Here is a 12,858-nt window from a genome sequence, read left to right on the forward strand (position 1 = left end):
GCCTTAATGGAGAGAGTGCAGGGGGTCCAGATGGTTTCATAGGATGCTTTTATCACTCTTGTTGGGACATAATTGGAGATGACATCTTTGATATGGTGAGATCTTTTCTTAATTAGTAGGATCTTCCCAAATGTGTAACTCATACTAACCTGGTGTTACTGCTAATGAAAAAGGAGGTGACAATATTTTCTGACATGAGGCCCATAAGCCTTAGCAACCTTACCAATAAAATTATCTCAAGGGTGATCCATGAGACGTTAGTAGGGCTACTTTCTAATATTATTTCTGAAGAGCAGACAGGCTTTGTGAAAGGGAGGAGTATAGCTGAGAATGTGCTTTTAACTCGGGAGATCATTACTGAGACAAGGTTAAGGACTAAAGCCAGACCTAATGTAGTAATGAAGCTTGATATGACTAAAGCTTATGATAGGCTTTCTTAGTTATTCTTGACTAAGGTGTTAAGGAATATGGGGTTTTGTGAGAGATTCATAAGGTTGGTTTATGAAACTGTTTCAAATAATTGGTACTCAGTGCTCATTGTAGACATGTGATTTTTTATCCTCCCCAAAAAAATTTATATTTTAGCTCGTAAATATTTAATTTAGGCCTAATATAGCTATTTCAACTTATTTTTACTCTTTTACTTTATTTTATTACAAGAAAAATCAAAATTACAAAAATTGTTCCATTAATGTTTTCTAGTCATTTTTAATCTTGAAAATACCAAAAAAATAGTTTATTTTAATGGTCAGTCTAATTTTAACATTTGTTTTACTTAAGTAGGACTAATTAATAAATGAGATCGTATTTTAATCTCGTTCGCGAGAAAGAATAAAATTTGGGCTCGAACAACCCATCTTTAGGCCTTATTTTTGGACCTAATCTATAATTACCAAGCCCATATTTCCTAGGCCCATACCCCTAACCTAATCCATACCCCTATATAATAGTATCTAACACCTAATACCAAAAGGAATCCGCCGTTTTCCATCAGCTCTAAGGAGCTCCCCATAACCCCATTCTGCAAAAAGAACAACAAAAGTAATCATGGCTTCTTCATTTTTCATTTCTCAAAAAAAGAAAAAACACCATAGAACCCCTCCTTTTGAAGAAACTCTAGCCTTCTTCCTCCTCACCCCTCACTCACGCCATTTCCACAAAAAGACCATGATTTTCGAAATTCAAAAATCCCAGATTTGGGAATTCAAAAGCTAAAGGTAGTGAAAAAAAAGAAAGGAGACCGATGGAATTGTTGTTCGCTACTGCTCTGTTGTCCCTGTCCCATTGATTCACCTGTTCAGCCTTTATCTGGTTATTTTGGGATATTTACTTGGCTGTTGAGGTATGACTTTGATTTCATTCATGTAACTCGTTTGATTGGATGATGTAATGCTTGAATCTCATTTTTATAGGTTCTGTTTGTTTGAAAGCTGCTTGTGATTTGCATTATGTTTAATATTAAGCTTGAGAAAATTAACTTGTGTGTTCTTCCTCTTTACGGATATTGGCTATTTCATTATCTTTTCTTTTATATGTTGTTCTATGAGAATGCTAATTTGTATAGTTATAAAATGGCAGTAAGTCTTCTACGTTGAAAATAGCTAGATCTTAATGGGTCATGTTTTTGTTTCATTAATATTTTATTATTTTACTTTATGAGTCGTTCTAGTTGGAATTGAAAAATTGATATGGTAAAGTTAAGTTCATATGTGTCTTGTTAGCGATTTCTTTAGTATTAATTGGTTTGGGATTAACTGTTGATGAAATGTTTCAGTAAAGTAAGTAGAGAATTTGCTTTCCTTCTTCTTTGGACGATAATGAGAATGAACCATTTTAAGTTAAGTTGGTCCTACTTGTAGCTAGTTTATTTTTCATGTCTTTAAATAATTATACTTTAAAATAATAGGAACATTATAAAGCCCTTAACACAAAAATAAACATCCACAATCTTATAGCCTTCACAATAATCTCAAAGATTAGGAAAATAATTCAAGTGCGTAGTTGCTTTAGGTGCGTTATTTAAATTAATTTCCTTAAACTCGGGTGTGCATTTCATGTGACCCAAATCCAAATCTCAACAACGTTAAATAAAATGTGTCGTGGACCGCGGGTGCATTTCATGTGACGTGGTTCAAAGACGTGTTTCAGATAATGTTGAATCTTTCTAAAATTAATTAAAAGTAGTTAATAATTTAAAATTATACCATAGGCTAAAACATGTTTTAAGATCAGATAATAGGTCAATTATGATAGTTTAAGCGACCGTACTAGAACCACGGAATCCGGGGGTGTCTAACACCTTCCCCCGGGTTAACAGAATTCCTTACTCAGAATTTTTTGTTCGCAGACTTCAAAAGGAAAGTCGAAATCTTCCTCGATTTGGGATTTAAAAATAAACCGGTGATTTGGGACACTAGAAAACAAACCATCCCAAGTGGCGATTCTGAACAAAAAATGAATAATTAATCCCATTTCGAATAATGTCACTTAAATTGGAAAAACTCCCTTATACTACCTTCGGGTGTGTAAAAAGGAGGTGTGACAGCTTTGGCGACTCTGCTGGGGATCGAACCCAGAATCTCTGGTTCAGGCTTCAAGAATTCGAGCTTAGATGAATTGTTATAGTTGGCTTTATCCATTATCTGATTTTGTTACATGTTTGGGCCTAATGGGCTAATTGTTGCTTTTACCGCTTTGATATTCTGTGAACTGTATATAAACTGCTACGAAACTCTTCCTCTCTCTAAGTCTTTTAAATCATGGAGGAGTGTGCACTTCGTGTGACTTCTCTTCTATTAGAGTCATATCACAAATTTTAGAACGAGGTTCGGGCAAGTTGCAAAGCCTGTGAAGCTTCTGTATTCCTAGTACGCTGCCCCACCTCGGCTCGAGCTATCCGCTCGGGTAAGCCAGGTCTAGAACAAATAAACCCAGATTTTTAAACCTAGTATAACATAGCCTCATGCCGGATCCCTAGTAGGAACGCTTGTTTGCATCATGTGCATTTTGACTTTGGAGACTCAACACAGGGGTTGGGTCCGTTTAGGACAGGTGTACCCAAAAATCAAAAGACCATCTTGATGCATCTTACGTGTTACTTATGTATCTGTCTGTTTCGGCTTGCATGTTGAATGACTTCTAGAATAGGGAAAGAAAATGAAAAAAAAAAAAAACAAAAAAAAAGAGGAGAAAGAAGAAAAAAGAAACAAAAAGTGAGAGGTAGGTATTTAGAAAATTCTGAAAATCTGCCAAAATTCTAGAAAAAAAAGTCATTTCAAAACGAGCCAAAATTTTCAAGTGTCATGTTTTCCTGTTCCGTCAAAACTACGCGAACTACGCGGGTCTGATTCTCACCGGATGTGAGATACGTATGCAAACCTCATCGGTTCCGGCCCATAATTTTCAAAAAATCCAAAAGTATTTTCCTTTACTTCCTCTCTAGAAAAGTCTTTTTTTTTAGACCTTAATTTCAAAAAATCCAAAAATATTTTCCTTTACTTCCTCTCTAGAAAAGTCTTTTGTTTGAGACATCATTTTCTTTTTAAAAAAAACAAAAAATATTTTCATTTACTTCTTTCTGTAGAAAGTCTTTCTTTTAGACCCCAATTTTTTTTTTAAAAAAATAAATACAAAAATATTTTCTTTTCATCTCTCTCAAAATCCAAAACTATTTGTTTGCAAATTCAAAAAAAAAAATTCTCTTTTCTTTTGTAGTATTTCTTTCATAAATTCAAAGTAAAATTCCAAAAAATATTTCCTTTCTTCTTTAGAAGTTTTTCTTTCGAAATTTTCAGAAAAAAAGTTAAAATTCAAGAAAATATTTTTTTTCTTCTTTTCTTTAGAAGTCTTTCTTTTCAAAAATCCTTAAAAAAAATTGAAATCCAAAAGTATTTTCTTTCTGCTTTGTAAGTATTTCTTTCGAAAAAAAAAGAATTTCAAAATAAAAAAAAGAGTTAGTTTATTTACTTTATTCATGATCTTCCCGAACTACGCAAGATCTGATTCATGTTTCCACATGATACGTAGGCAACTACATCAGGTTCGATCACCATTAAAAAGAAATGAAAAACAATTATGAAAAAATGAAAAAATGAAAATATTGATAATAATAAGGACCGACTGAGTCCATTCTAACATGTTTTGTTTTGAATTGTGAAGAAAGTTGAGGTGGTCGGTTTATGGTAAGCTGGAAACACAAGATCCAAGGAAAAATGATAACTGACATCGAAGCTGTTACAAGTGCTCAAGAGGCTCAGGATCAGAGGGTTCAACAAGAGTCTATTGTGTTTGAGAAAAATAGAATACCGAAACAGCAAATGACCGAAATGTGTCAAACATGGGCCAGTGGTCAAGGACAGCCTCGTCATGAGTCACAATTTGCTACACAACAAGAGCAGTACCACTCTCCTGAGTACCACTCGTACTCGTTTGATCTTCCTGCAAACATTGAGAAGCCTGCCCGAAAGATGGTACAAGAAGAAATGACCCAAAGAGTTAAAAGCTTAGAACAACGGTTAAAAAATATGCAAAGGGTTAGCAGGTCAAAAGAGTGTTGCCTTCAAAGATCTATGCATGTTCCCCGATATCCACTTGCCGCCTGGTTTCAAGACTCCCAAATTTGAAAAGTATGATGGACATGGAGACCCCATAGCCCACCTGAAAAGGTATTGCAATCAACTGAGAGGTGCGGGAAGAAATAAAGAATTGCTGATAGCTTATTTTGGGGAAAGCCTTACGGGGGTAGCCTCTGAATGGTTTATGGATCAAGACACATCTCGCTGGTACGTCTGGAATGACATAGCACATGCTTTTGTCAATCAGTTCCAATACAACATCGACATTGCCCCAGACCGCATTTCCCTTTCAAATCTGAAGAAGAAACCGAGTAAAAGTTTCAGGGAATATTCCATTAAATGGAGAGAGCAAGAAACTCGAGCTAAGACACCCATGGATGACCACGAGCTAATCACTGTATTCCTTCAAGCGCAAGAGCCAGATTACTTTCAAAACATGATGTCCGTAGTTGGCAAATCCTTCTCGGAAGCAATCAAAATGGGAGAAATGGTAGAGAATGGTCTTAAGACAAGAAAAATTATAAGTCAAGCAGTTTTTAAAGCCACAACTCATGCTGTCTGGGTTGAGTATGATAATTTTAGCGACACAAATGAGAAGGTTGAAGAAATCATGATGACATCAGGGTTGAGAAGAGGTCCCAGGAGAACATCTCGAAGGTATGAGCAGCCTCCTCAAGTTTTCCATGACTCCCCTGAGCAGTATTATCCACCTCAGAACCCACAATACTCTGTCGCTTTGCATCAGTATATTGTCCAGCCACCAAAACACCCTAGAAGGCGAGCACGAGCATCACAAAATCTCCACCAGCTTCCACAAAATTTTTAGGTACCCTATAACCCACATCGAGGCCAGAGGTATAGAGGGGAACAAAAGTCGAAAGATAATTTTACACCAATAGGAGAGTCCTATGCAAGCTTATTTGAGAAATTAAAGCATTTTGACATGATTGCACCTATTCCTCCAAATTATGTGGACCCACGTGCAAGAAGCTTTGACCATTCTAAAAGGTGTGAATATCATTCCAATGCCCAGGGGCACAATGTTGAAAGTTATCGGGATTTGAAAAGAGAAATAGAAAGGATGATCCAGGAAAACCTGATTGTGATCCAAGACAGTGACACCCAAAATATCGCGCAGAATCCTTTACCCGCACATGATGATGCACACTTTGTGGGGATGATGCGTGGTGACAGAGAGTATGAGAATCCTCTTGGGAATTTGCTAACTGGAGTTAATGATTTTGAAATTGGAAGGCTCTGCTGATTCTGATGAGCAAATTTGAGGCTAAATATCAAGCCTAGCAATTGAAAAGTCATTCTCTCCTCACTAGGAAGGAATCTTGGTAGCTTGTTTTGATGTTTTTTCTATTATCTGGGTTATTTCAGGGTTGTGATCCAGATTTTATTTGTTTTATTGAGTCAAATCCTTCTATCCCTCCATTCTGTTTGTGTGAGTCTTGTCTATCTGTTCTGTTGCTATTTTCATTATTCGGGTTATTTTAGGGTTGTAACTCGTATTTTAGGTTTCTTGTTTAGTTGTAAAACCCTTTCATCCTTTACTCAATAAAATACAGTTTATCCTTTTGTGTCATTCTATTCCTAGTTCTTTTCTTGCTAGTTCTAATGACATGACATGCATGCGGAAATTTTGGCCAGATCTTAGGAACTGATTTAATCTGGAATTGGATAACTAAAAAAAATACTTTTGAGGATGAATAAAGAGTTGGAATACTTTGGAACTAAGGTCGAGTAAAATTCACCTTCAAATCATTGTGAAGATCGGGTTTGAGTATGTTTAATCAATTGATGTTTGTTGGAAAGTTTGGCACTAAGGGATGAGAAATGTCTTGTGACCACGGCACACCAAGAAGACAGACATGTTCGTCAATGCTGTGATCGCGAAAAGATACCATGTTTGACGTTCTTGAGGTTGGGAGGTCCTTTTTCTGCTACCCAAACACTTCATATCCTTTGCTACCCCTTTTAAGCCTGTGTTATTTTTCTTTGACTACCCTCTTTGGGAATCAAGTTTAGAGTCAAAAAAAATCCATGTCCCAAGAGTACAAACTGGAGCAATTCTTAGAATTCAGAAGAAAAAAAATTATCAAAGGTCCATGCCCTCAAAAATAGAAGCTGGGGCAAACAAAAAAAAGAAAAAAAGAAAAAAAAAAGAAAAGAGAAAAAAAGAAAAAAGGAAAAGAGAAACAGAAAGAAAGATGAAAAATAGTTTAGGTCATATGTTTGAACTACGTTAGATCTGATTCCTTTAAAATAAGGATACGTAGGCAGCCTCACGGTTCGGTCCAACCAAATAAGAATTTAGAAGAAAAAGAAAAAAAATAGAAAAAATAAAAAAAATCCAAAAATTCCCAGTATCTGAAATTGGGGCAAAAATTTTATTTTATTTTTGAAAGAGTCAATTCTAAGAGTTGTAAGTCTACAACCCCTCATTTTGAGTTTATTTTGAGCCTTTATGCCAACCTTTCTTTCCAACCCTATCCAAAAACCTTCCAAATAAAGACCTCCCAATATGCCTTCAAGAATTCCAAGAGACGCATGCAATGAGCAACAGTTGTCACACAACGTAGAACATCGTCGAGTTGCTCGCAAAAAAAAGGAATGAAAAAGAAAAAGAAAAATGAGAGAGTCTTATTAGTGAAAACCCTCACGGGCATAGTAAGGCGACAGTAAGTAGAGATGAATAAATGAGAGAGGCTTGTTGGTGAAAATTTCTCGGGGCACCATTAGTCGAAAGTGAGTCATGAAGCTGATGCAAAGGATTGAAACGGATAGGCTCGACTTCAAAGATCATAAGAATGGTAAAAGTGAAGATTTGGTCAGTTTGATAGATCGGCTATTAAGTCCAAAATGCATGTCATGATCATTAAGGCTAGTTATTGAAAAAAAAATTCTTCCTTCTGTCCTTCCGACAGGGGCATTTCTTGTTGATACTTGTTTCTTTGCACCATTGTGTCCTCCACTCTGAGTCAGTCCTTGTCAAAACAAGCAAGAAAAGATCTCAAAACTGCTACCAGCTTTTCAGTTGCACAAAGTAAATTTGGCCAGCACACTCAGTTATTACTGTCAACATGTCTTGAGAATTCATGCAAAGCCCCCCCCCTAAAGACTCTTGTCAGCCTACTTGGCGCAAGCAAAGATAACTGGTGATTCTCTCCGACAGACAAATTGCTCAAAAGCAGGAAGTCATTCAAGATATCGGAAAAGGTCACCTAAGCAAAGATCTCCAATTGGGATAAAGTTGTTTGAGCTGCAAATACAAATGCTACTGGTGTGAAACTATCAGAGTTAGTGCAGAACAAAAGTCTTTTGAGACCGACTCAAGCTGATTGACTTAACCCCCTCTCACTTCCGAGCTCTCATTAATTTATGTATGGCGTATTTTCCTTTACGAAAATATGGGGTGTAACATTTGTACGACCCGAACGGTCGTTTTGAGCTTTTGCACTTCGCTCGCCAGTTCTCGGGCATGACTTGCCCCGTGTGATGTATTATAACTTATAATCGTTGGTTTTGGTTTTCAGGGTAATCAGAATGAATTTGGAAGAACAGTTCTTAGTTTTGAAAGGTTTGACCAAGATTTGACTTGTTTGTATATGATCTCGGATCAGAATTCTTATGATTTGGTTAGCTCTGTTAGGTGATTTGGGACTTAGGAGAGTGTTTGGATTGTGTTTTGGAGGTCCATAGTTTAATTAGATATGAAATGCCGAAAGTTGAATTTTTGAAGTTTCCGGTCCGATAGTGAGATTTAGATCTAAGGGTCGGAATGGAATTCCGAAAGTTGGAGTGGCTCCGTAGTATTGAATGTGACATGCTTGCATAATTTCAATTCATTCGGACGAGGTTTGATAGACTTTTTGATCGAAAGTATAATTTAAGAGTTTTTGGAGTTCTTAGGCTTGAATCCTATGTTAAATTGGTGTTTTGATGTTGTTGTGAGCGTTCGGAAGATTTGAACAAGTTTGAATGATATCACGGGATGTGTTGGTACATTTGGTTTGAAGTCTCGGGGGCTCGGGTGAGTTTCAGGTAGGTTCGGGGATGTTTTAGGCCTAAAAACATAGTTGTTACAGGTTCAGAGAGGTTGCAGACACCAGTGCGGTCCACAAAGGATTTTGTGCGGCCGTGGTGGGGGCTTTGCGGCCATTCTCGATTTTATGCGGTCCGCGGTGAGGAAGGTTTCACTGGTCTGGCTTCAGAAGCTTATATCTTTTGATCTACAAGGAATTTTGGGATGATTCAAAAACGAAAGTTGTGGATCTTTGAATCTAGGTTTCGGAAACATATTATAATAGGTATTTGGATATCTGTAGCAAAGGTTATGGCTAAAATACCAAAGCCTATCACTGCAGTCAAATCCACCGCGGTCAGCACTAGCTTTTGTGCAGTCAGCGGTGCTCCACCGCGGTCCGCACTCGATTTTGTGCGGTCAGCAGTGGTAGAAATCTGGGAGGTGCTCTATAAATACGAGGGTTAGGGTTTTATTTCATATTTTGACCTAGTGAGCTCGGATTTTGACGATTTTTCGAAGATTTTTCAAGAAATTCAACGGGGTAAGTGATTCTAACTCGGATTTGGCTAGAGTACATGAATCTATTATTGAATTCATCATTTGATTCATTATATGGGATGAAATTTGGGAAGAAATTTTTTGAAACCTTTCAAAAATGTAAAATGATGATTTGAAGGACCAAATGTTATCGGAATTGGATAATTTTGGTATGGTTAGACTCATGAGAGTATGAGGATTCTAGTTTTGTAAATTTTGTCAAATTCTGAATTGTGGGCCCGGGGGTCGGGTTTGATCAATTTCGAAATTTTTGATGTAAATTGGATATTTTCGAGTGGGCTTTGTTCTCTTAGCATATTTTGATGGTTTGTACTAATTTTGGTTAGATTTGGAGCATCCGGAGGCTGATTCGAGAGGTAAGGGCATCGCAGGATAGAGTTCGGACCGCATAGAGGTGAGTAATGATTGTAAATGATGCTCTGAGGGTTTGAGACCCCGAATTGTACATCATAGCGCTAAATTGAGGTGACGCACAAGCTTGATGACGAGCGTGGGGTCATGCACTGTTAGAGATTGTGACTTGGTCCATCCCGAATGACTATTTTACCATGTATTTGATTGAAACCTATTTGCTATCATCATGATTTAGGCTGAATGCCATATTTGGGCCTTGTGCCAACTATTTGAACCCTTCGCAGATTTTTACTGGTATTTCCTCACTATTTTGACTTTATACTTGAACTCAGTCATGTTATATTTCACTGTTTTTGTACTCAATCATGTTTACTCTGTTTTAACACTTACATGATCTTTTAAATGATATTTTTGGGCTGAGAATCATGTTTTACTATTGCCCGAGTGGCTTGTAAGGATTTTGACTGAGTAAGGCCGATGGCATATATTGTGAGGAAACGTTTGATACTGATTATGAGGCCGAGGGCCTGAGATATGTACGCCACGAGGTGGCTTGATTTATATGAGGTCGAGGGCCTAGTGATGATGCCACGAGGTGGTTTGATATTGTGTTTGGGCCGTAAGGGGCCCCTCTAGGAGTCTGTACATCCCCAGTGAGCGCGGGTACCCATTGTGATGTGAGATTGAGCCCGAGGGGCTGGTATTGTTCTATGTGATTGCCCGAAGGGCTGGTATTGTTCTGAGATGTTGCTCGAGGGGCGAATTTATTGATACTGTGCCCAAGGGGCAAACCTTTATGTGTTTATTTTCATAAATCACTGTCAATTACCTGTTTAATTGTTGAAAAAGGCTTTTCATGAAGTTAAATTGAGTTAAAGGATTTTTACCTATCTTTCATTGGTTTACTGTTTTAATGGTTTTACTGCTTCATTATAGCATGTTTTTGTGCCTTACGTGATTTCTTGCTTTCAGTATTTATTTATGATTATTACTCATTGAGTTGGAGTACTCACTTTACTCCCTGCACCCTGTGTGCAGATTTAGGCATATCTGGTCCCGCTCCCGAGTGCTGATCATTTCCGGCTCAGGCAGATCCGAGGAGTCTTTAGGTAGCTGTTGGTGCTTGCAGCCTAGAGCTCTTCCCTATCTTACTTCTACATGTTCTTAGTTTCTGTATTAAACTCTGTAGTTATATATATATTGGAGTATTCCATTTTGTTAGATGCTCATGACTAGTGACACCCCGGTATCGAGCTGTGTTGGGTTATTTTCCGTGAATTATGCTATTATATGTTAACTTTGGAGTATCTTATCATGCTTTAGATTTATGTCATATGGTTTAATTATTAATAATTAGATATGGGAAGTGTCGACTGACCTTGTCTTCACGAGAGGCGTCATCACGACCGGGTCCGGGTTTAGGGTCGTGACAACATCATTTCCTCCTTTGGAACATTCATCCTTGAATGTTGACTGATGCGCTTATCGTTCTCATATCCCATAGATTTTGCGAATACTTTAGTAGTCCTCTTGCCATCTGGCAACTGTTCTGTGAATAAGTCTAAAGGCCAGGGCATTCCCCATTTAGGCCTCTTTCCCACGCCATGACTTGTGATCGAATTCCTTCCAATCTCGTAACTGTTGCTACCTCCCATCATGCAGTTTCTACGATACTGACCTTGTAAATATGCCTATGCGACTCTCCTCTCCTTTTTCCTCCAGGTATTAGCTAATCCTGAAGTTCTTCGCTTGGTTTTTTGTCGAACTTACGAATATTGCTATATCTTATTTTACAGACCTGGTTATCCATTCGTATGACGTTACTGCATCTACATAGGTCATACTATACCATAACTCTTACCTCGACTTCTCGTTACTGAGGTCTGCTACCAAATCCCAGGCTACTTTCATTGCTTATCCCATACGTATAAATCTATGTCCTCTAATGTTTCCATATTACTGTTCATCTTAAGAATGACGGCCTAATCTCCTCTTATACTTTATAACTTTTATCCATCTATTATTGATTCACCTCAATTTTGATCCATAATCCACCACTGATAACTTAACCTTTTATGTAATATTACTGCTAGGATTTACGTTTTATCGGGGAACATCTGAAATGATTAGATCGATCCACCTGGGGCGATACCCTACTTTCATAACCGTATCTCATGGCATCCCAATGTGATTCATCTTGCATGGGTATTTTAATCCTGTCCAATTCATGAGATCCCTTTATTTTATTTGTCAGATCATTACTCAATCGAAGGCCCAAACGTCATTTTTTTGTCTATAATAATTACACCCTCATTCTATTAACAGGGCAGCATTCCATCTCTTCTGAATGTTGTTAGTCTTAGACTCCTTTGAGTTCATTCAGGCTATACTGAACTTTCTATAACTTAGAGAAACCATTAGCTTTCTTGTTTTCATGGGTTTTAATCCCGATGACTTATCCGTTCTCGTCACCATCTCACTCGCCTTTTCTCGTTCTTACTCCTGTCATAAAATTTTGTTTCTTTACTATACTTTAGCTTGGGACCTATACATATCTATTTATTCTATTCGCGGCCTTCCTTCAACTTGCTTGCACCATAGATTTCCTTATGTTGTTCTGGAACATCAAGCGAGACATCACATCGTCTCTAACTATTTTTTACTCTCATAATCAGGCTTTTCGATACCTAGACCATAGGCTGGAAGATATGCTACTGATGTTGCTTCTATCATTCCTGAATATTGAATCCCCACGCTTCTAGCCTTCTATCCCAAGTATGGAATATTCTCAACCTTCTGCTTTTGAGTATCTCGTACATTGTTCACCTTTACCTTACTTTCCTTAAAGCCTCACATCACATCTTCTACCTCTTTCATGACCTTCCCTCCACATAGGTATAATTCACATCCACACCTTGAACTTCTATTATAATACATGCACCTCTTTACACAATCTCGTGAGAGCTTCATACTAACTTCTTATGAGGTTGGGACACTTCTAATTGGCTTTATCATAGAGCAGTTATAGAATATGGCTACTGCATTATCTCTCTTGTACCTTTGATAGTAATAGTGATTCTACAATGTTCTCAATCACGATTTCTATAATTTTAGGGTCCAATAATCAGATTCCTGATTTACTTCGTTAATGTATCTCTTTAGTTTCCTCCTTTTTCTGATCCGCCTTTATGTAGGCTTAAGCTACCTCCCGATATGCAGTTCATGGTATTGGTTATTACGTTTAGCCTTTCATAGGCTCTGAGGAATATCCTTGATACAGTCCTTTTTCTATGGCCTAGGCTCAATTCTTTCTTTTAACTTATACCGAAATTTTCTACG

At 37.5% G+C, this 12,858-nt stretch overlaps 1 long non-coding RNA gene across 1 annotated transcript; it reads left to right on the forward strand.

Moving 5' to 3' along the window:
- The first annotated feature begins 955 nt into the window (after positions 1 to 955).
- LOC142162819 (uncharacterized) lies at positions 956 to 10,852 on the forward strand. The gene is made up of 2 exons (XR_012694253.1): positions 956 to 1,342; positions 10,558 to 10,852. It is a non-coding gene; the product is annotated as an uncharacterized LOC142162819 (long non-coding RNA).
- Positions 10,853 to 12,858: the final 2,006 nt, after the last annotated feature.

This window comes from Nicotiana tabacum, chromosome 8 (assembly GCF_000715075.1).
Source record: "Nicotiana tabacum cultivar K326 chromosome 8, ASM71507v2, whole genome shotgun sequence".
Classification (NCBI taxonomy): Eukaryota; Viridiplantae; Streptophyta; class Magnoliopsida; order Solanales; family Solanaceae; genus Nicotiana; species Nicotiana tabacum.